Below are 8,028 nucleotides of genomic sequence, written 5' to 3' on the forward strand. Positions count from 1 at the left end.
GCATATCTTATTATAGTCAAACTGCTGAAAATCAAGTCAAATAAAATATCTTAAAAGAAGCCAGACGAAAAACACATATTACCTCTATGGTAACAAGGATGAGAATTACAATTGACTTCCATAAAAACCTAGGCAAACTAGACCATCATAAAGGGACATTTTTAAGTACTGAAAAAAGAAAGGAAAGAACATTAACCCAGAATTCTAATCCAGTGAAATACCATTTGAGAGCAGATAAACACTTTCTGAAACAAACACACAAACAAAACCTAAAGACCTTGACTGCCAGCAGATCTCACCTAAAAACCAATTCTAAATAAAGTTTTTGCAGGCAGATGAAACAGAGCATTCTTAAGAAGCCTACATCTATCCAAAGAATGCAGAGGATTAAAAGTTGAATAAATGAAGATAAAATGAAATTTACTTCCTTTTTTAAAGAAAGTTCTAAAAGATAATTATGTAAGTATACTAAAAATGCATTGTGTGTTAATAATATATATAAAATGTACTGACAGGACAACAATATCATATAGAATCCAGAGAGCTATATGGTTGTCAAGCCTTTACAGTAAATATGGAGTGGTATATTATTTTAAAGTTGAATCTGAGCCATTAAATATCTTGTAAAACCAATGAAAACTGCCAGTGTTTTTTAAAAGTACAAATAATAAGTCAATACTCTGTATCTTCCCCCAGTCTTGCTGTGAAACTTAAACTGTTCTAAAAATAGTCAGTTTAAAAAATTGACAAAGTTGACTTTATAGTTTTTTTTTAACTGCTTTATGAAATACCTTCTATGGGACTGAAGAGACAAGTAACAGAATGAAAGAAAATATTCGCAAATAACATATCTGGAAATAACATTTTTTCCAGAATATATAAAAACTTTTAACATTCAACCATAAGAAAACAACCCAATAAAAAATGGGCCAAATATCTAAGTACACACTGCACCACAGATATATAGTTGGCAAATAAGTACGTGAACTAATATCAACACAAACAGTCATTAACAAATTGCAAATTAAAATCACAATGAGATACCACCACAAACCTGTCAGGATGGCTAAAACTTTGAAAACAAAAACCTGAGAACGCTAGAGGTGGATAGAAAGATATGGAAGTGAGGATCTGGAACAACTGGAAGTGTCCTTCACTGCTGGTGGAAGTGCCATATTGGGGAAAAGAGTTAGACAGCTTCTTTGTAAAGTAAAACTATGGCACAGTAATCATCCTCCTAAGCATTTAAACTAAGTAAAGTGATCCAAAAACCTGCATATTGTATAATACCATTTATATGACAATTTAGATAAACAAAAATCTAAAAACAGATATCTCAGAAGATGCTAGGGATTGAGGGTAGGACAAACACAAGGGAAGCTGGAAGAAACATTGGGTGTTGGTGGAAATGTGATGAGATAATATGGTAGTGGATGCATGATTATATGCATTTTTTAAAGCTCATAGAACTGTACACCACAAAGAGTGACTATTAGCATATGCAAATTAAGAATCAACCAGGATGTATGGGGAATCCAAGATGAAATGCAGACTGTGATGAGTGAATTTAATTGTATTTCTAATGCATGGCTTATCTACAATGAAGAGAGTGGAGAGAAAGGAGCTGAACACACACACACACACACACACAGAAGAAGAAAAAGTATAGGGACAGAGCTGATATGAGAACTCCAGCTGTCAGTCCATTGCTTTCTGTCCTGTGACCCACTGCCTCAATAATTTTCTCATCTCAGTTAACTTTAGTTTGTGAAAATTATAACAAAAACGTAAAGAAATCATATAGATTTTTGCATCTACACAGTTTTTGTCATCATGAAGTCACTTTGTGGCCTTTACTTGTTGGGACGTGTAACACTGTTCTCAGGTTCCCAAATGTAAAACAGAAAAGGTGTTGCAAGCAGTGTGGTCTCCCTCCCAGCCGCTCAAAAGCAGCTGCTCATCTGAGTTTTCTTAAAAAATGATCTATCCGGTCAAAGTGTACTGCTCAGTTTCTTGGAATCCTCCACATCACCCACATCACCCACCTAAGTCTCTCCCACTACAATTCTAACATCTAACCTTTTTTTTTTATTATTATGTTCAGTTAGCCACTGTATAGTACATGATTAGTATTTGATGTAGTGTTCAATGATTCATTAGTTAAGTATAACACCCAGTGCTCATCACAGCACATGCCCTCCTTTTTACCCCATCCCCCCACCCTCCATCCCCTCCCTCCTCCCCTCTGAAACCCCCAGATTGTTTCTTGGGGTCCATAGTCTCTCATGGTTCATCTCCCTCTCTGATTTCTCCCCCTTTGGATTTCTCTCCCTTCCTCTATGGTCCTCCATACTATTGCTTATGTTCCACATATGAGTGAAACCATATGATAATTGTCTTTTTTTGCTTGACTTATTTCACTTAACATAATCCCCTCCAGTTCCATCCATGATGATGCAAATGGTGGATATTCATCTGATGCCTGAGTAATATTCCATTGTATATATGACCCACATCTTCTTTATGCATTCATCTGTTGAAGGGCATCTGGGCTCCTTCCACAGTTTGGCTATTGTGGACAATGCTATGAACATTGGGGTGCACATGCCCCTTCTTTTCACTACGTCTGTATCTTAGGGGTAAATACCCAGTAGGTCAATTGCTGGTTCATAGGGTAGCTCTATCCTTAACATCTGGAGGAACCTCCAAACTGTTTTCCATAGTGCTATACCAACTTGCATTCCCACCAAAAGTTTCCCCCTTTCTCCACATCCTTGCCAGCACTTGTTGTTTCCTGTTTTGTTAATATTTGCCATTCTAGGGGTGCCTGGGTGGCTCAGTTGGTTGGGCGACTGCCTTTGGCTCAGGTCGTGATCTCAGGGTCCTGGGATTGAGCCCCGCATCAGACCTCCTGCTCAGCAGGAAGCCTGCTTCTCCCTTTCCCACTCCCCCTGCTTGTGTTCCCTCTCTGTCTCTCTCTCTCTGTCAAATAAATAAATAAAATCTTTATTCAAATAAATAAATGTTTACTGTTCTAACTGGTCTAAGGTGGTATCTCATTGTGGTTTTGATCTGTATTTCCCTGATGGTTAGTGATGTTGAGCATTTGTTCATGTTTCTGTTAGCCATTTGTATGTCTTTTTTGGAGTAACATCTAACCTTTTGAGAGAAAAAAATATAATTATTATATTCAAAGAAAAGCCTACACTTTAGTATTAGTGACTTTGGGCTTCTCTCATGTCACGAAAATATGCAGCTATTTGATCAATTGACTAATGATGAAGAAAGCTTACCTCACCCCCTGAGCCTGCCCTTCTCTGTCTTCAGACTAGTGTCCCACCCATTCAAGTCTCTTCTTGACTGAGCACTTTCCTAGACATGTCAAATGAGCTTTACCCTCTTTAGCAATTACTTATCATTATTATTGTTGTTGCTGTTGTTATTTGCTCAGCTTGCTTTGTCTTAATCTGAACTCCCCCAGCTCCCCCATGAAACGTACTTCTTCCAGTTTTTGAATTATTCATCAAAGCCTCCTGAATTATACTTTCACCAAATGCTAAAATGAATTTTGTTACAAATTCTATTTCTCTTCTAGAATGATGCAAGGCCATCGAGTTTCAAAGTTCTATTGATGCTGCCTGTTGTAGTTATGAAGGTGTTGGTTGGACAAGGGTCACGATCAAGGCAATTGTCCAGGAGACATTTCGGTGTGTTCTGATTTCATTTTCATTCTATCAGTGCTTTGTTTTCTTTGGGAACAAATGTGTCATTCTTTTGCTAGGGATCTTGGAAAACTCACTTAATCTCCCACTGTGTTAACTGCAAATAAGATGGTTGGAAGACATATGTCTACAAAATTCTTAGATAAGTACAAGTGATTCCCAAATGGTTTTTCTAAATTAGAATTTCTAATAAGTATATGTGAGAACAAGAGAGATAAGCATTAGAACAAAACAAAACAGACAAAAAGACCTAGCAATGAGAACATGTTTTTTGATGTTGGGATAATTCTCTCATCAGATACAGTCATAGCACTTAACTTAGTGTGATAGGCAGACTAATGGTCCTCCAAAGATATCCATGCCCCAATCTCTGTACCCTGTAGCCATGTTATGTGGCAAAAGGGACTTGGCAAATGGATATAAGGCTGCTTGCTCATCAGCTGACCTTAAAGTAGAGCGATTATCCAAGTGGCCCAGTGTAATCACATGAACCCCTAAAAGTGGAAGAGAAAGGCAGAAGAGTCAGTGAGAGAGAGAGATGAGGTTTTTGAAAGATTTGACTAAACCTTGATTGTCATGGGCTGAGGAGGGGAGAAACATGAGAATGGAGAAAGGATTCTAGTACCTAACGGGCAAGGAAATGGGGCCCTCAGTCCTAGAACCACATGAAACTGAATCTGCAAACCAGAAATGGATTCTCCCCATGAGCTTCCAGAAAAGAATGAGGCTCTCTCTGCCCTCATTCTGATTTCAGCCTTGTTTAATACTCAGAACCGATAAACCAGCCAACTGGACTTCAGAGCAACAGAACTGGGAGATAACAAAGTTGTGTTGTCTCCAAGTGCCAACTGTGTGCTTTCTTTGTCAGGGCAGAAATAGAAATCTCATATACCAACAGTAGTTCAGCACCATTGGACATAAGAGTGCTCAACGGGGATCTAGAAACCCCTTCTTGACTTACAGAGAGAGGTATCTCTCACTCCCACTGCCAGTCTTAAATATGTCCTTTCCATTTTTTAAATATAAATGTTAGTCACTACATCTTCATATTAGCAAAGGATTTCATAACAACCGATCTTAATATGAGTAACTGTTAAAGAGGCAGTGAATGCTGGCTAGAAATTCTTGGACAAATGGGGTCCATTCAAATTCGTGTTTCAGTCAATGGACATCTCACAAGTTGTTCTTGGTGGAAATGCCCAGATACTACTTTTCTTCTGCTTTTTCCATTAATCTTAAAATGTCTTAAAATGGCAAGAAGCAAATGCATGCCATTCACTATTTGGGCAAATCTTTACCACAAGGATCACAGGAAGGGCCAGTGTCCAGGGCTAACCTAAATCTTCATCCAGGCATACTCTTAATAGTATTATTATTAGAAATTTCGAAATGTTCCATTAAATTTACTACTTTACAAGTTACATAAGAACTCTGAATCTATGAAATATTGGCTGCCTCTTATTTTAACAACTATCCCAGCAGCTGACCCCCAACAGTCTCTCTGGGTGGCCAATGCCTATCTATATTCAAATGTAGAAACATTTTGATGCATTTATTTTTGAGGGACACTTGGGTGGCTCAGTGGATTAAGCAATTGACCCTTGATTTCGGGTCAGGTCATGATCTCAGAGTCCTGGGATTGAGCTCCACATCCGGCTTCACACTCAGCATAGAGTCTACTTGTCCCTTTTCCTCTGCTCCTCCTCCCACTTTTTCTCTCTAAAATAAATAAAATCTTTTTAAAAAGTGTATATAAAAAACTTTGCATCTTAAAACCTCATTCTCCCTCCTAAGGGGTAACAACAACAACAAAGTGTCTTAAGGTCTAGACCTCAGCCCTTAGATTATGGTCTACTGGCTTTGGTTTGAGCATTCCAATCTCACAGCCAACCCAGTAGTCCTGAATTTAGTTCCTTGCCTTCGTACACAAGAGATACGGGTTTAATCTCTCAAATCCATTTTCCACTTTAGAGCTGGCCAGAGCTGTGAGCTCTGTAGATTTAGGCTCTCGGATTCTGGGGTGAGAAAGTTTGAGCCACACATGACTTTTCCTTGACCTCACCGCTCATAGAAGGACGGTCCTGTAGCTGTCTGGGAATTGTTCTATGTGGTTTAAAGAGAACTGTCAGCTCTCTGAACAGATGCTATCACTCACGGTTGTGACTTCCACATGAAAATCTTCTTCAACCATGCCCAACTTTTTCTCGTGCAAGCAAGGCTTTGGAATCCTATTAGAACTGGAGTTTGAAAAATCGATTCTACTTTGATAATATGAAAGGTGTATTTTATATTATGCCTCATAGTGTTTTCATTCCATTTTTAATAGCGTTGAACCTACAGGTCAAACTTTTAGTTATTTTGTACATGGGATTCGCCCTCAGAATCTGCCCATAAAGGACCATTTTCCTAGGTTCAGAGTTAGTCCGTCTAACTTATCAAGGATTTTGTTCCAGTGTTTAGTCTTCTGCTAATGCCCTGACAGTGTTGATGGGCCATGGTGATGTTGACAGGCCACAGAACAGTTCAAATGCAAATGTTTATGTCAGTCCAAAGCACCCATATGGATAGGTACATTGAAAGAGTGCTTTTCCCAGGGGATAGATAATCTCTATATAATCAAAATATTTCATGAGAAAGCATCACAAAGTCAGGCCGAGAGCTTTGATCTTGAGAGAATATTGAATATATAAAACAGGAAGCAATGCTTTTACTCAAGAGAAACAAAAGGCATAGCTTTGAATGCATGAGTTGAATAATATTGTTGCTTGTTTTCTGCCAAGAATGAGCATTTTTAAATGAAGATTAACTATATTTCTGTAAAACACTCACACAAGGCTACTCATCTTTTTTTTTTTTTTTTTCTTTCTCCCTCCTGACTCTACTGTGAAGTACCTAATGACGTCTCTGCACCTGAAAAGAATGAGCACTTCTTAGCGAAGTTTGCCATCTGGTGGCAAATCTATTAATACAATTTACTGTGCAGGACTATTAGAATAGCTCAGGATTTAAAATTTATTAGAAAACTTAATGATGCATTAAAAGTATGTGTAATAAAATTCTGTTTATCCAGAATATTAGAGAAAATGGATGTTCTTGTTAACATTTTAAGTAGCTTTAAATTACCACAGATATAAATCTTTACTCTCAGAAACACTACAAGTTAGCAGTGCAAGCTCTGGAGACAAAGTGTCTGTATTCAAACCACTGCTCAACCCAGCTGTATGGCCTTATGTAAGTTAGTTTATCTCAAGATGCCTCAGGTTTTTAATATGCAGAATGGGAATAATTATAGTAACTCCCTAGGCTGAGATGGTAATTCACTGCAGCCTGCAACAAATTTAGGACAGTTCCAGACAAAGTTAATCTTTCTATATATATGGTGGTTGTTACTATTATTATTATTTGTGGCTTAAATTTTCTAGGATGGTTTTAATTACAGATAATCTATCTGATGATCAATTAATGTATAGTGTTTGTCATTTAGAGACTCTAAAGAAAGCATGTTGAAGATAAGAATACTATTTAATAGCTATATGGTGTTTATAGTGTACAAGGTGCTCTTCTAAGTACTTCCCAGACAAATTTATTTCATCCTCACAAAAATCTGACAAGATAGGGGTTCTAATCACGCCCACTTTGCAGATGAAGACATGGAAGCATGGTGAATTTAAGTAATTTTCTCAGTGTCACAGAGCCAGAAGCAACAGCACCAAGGTTTAAGCACAGATAACCTTGCCTTATAGCTTGTGCTCTGAACCACTGCACATATTGCCTCTGCGTGTAATTTATATTCTTGGGAATCAGTAAATATTAGAGAGCTACTTTGGCAGCGAAAGAGGTAATAGTACAGTATCCTACACATCTTGTTACAAGTGGGGAAATTGCACCAGAAATACCAGATTCTTTATTCTTCTTACCATTCCACTCCTATATGGGACCTCCACTTGACATTATCGTTTGTTCTTTCCCTATTTGTTTTCATTCTATTTCATTTTCAAAATGAGTTCCTTGGAAGTTCCCTCCTACTGAAAGTTCCCATTCAAACAATCGAGTAGTGTATCATGTGTCTGTTTGCTTCTCTTCTTCCTCTGAGAAACTTAGAAAAAGGAACATAAAGTAAAGCTCAATACTTTCACACCTGTCTTGGAAATACTCTATCAGTGGACACATTCATTCAAATTTTTCCGATGAGGTAGTCAATTAATGTTCATTGAATAAATGATGAATGAATGTATGCTGTATTAATACATCTAATTAAGATACTGGGGTTAGGACAATAGACCATATGAAAAACACTATATGTTTA

General features: G+C 37.6%; 1 pseudogene; it reads right to left on the reverse strand.

Annotated features, from left to right (window-relative positions):
- LOC118021268 overlaps positions 1–5,913 on the reverse strand; it is a 47,668-nt pseudogene extending 41,755 nt beyond the window's left edge.
- Positions 5,914–8,028: the final 2,115 nt, after the last annotated feature.

The sequence above is a fragment of the Mirounga leonina genome, unplaced genomic scaffold (genome assembly GCF_011800145.1).
Source record: "Mirounga leonina isolate KUSES-001 unplaced genomic scaffold, KU_Mleo_1.0 Mir_174, whole genome shotgun sequence".
Classification (NCBI taxonomy): Eukaryota; Metazoa; Chordata; class Mammalia; order Carnivora; family Phocidae; genus Mirounga; species Mirounga leonina.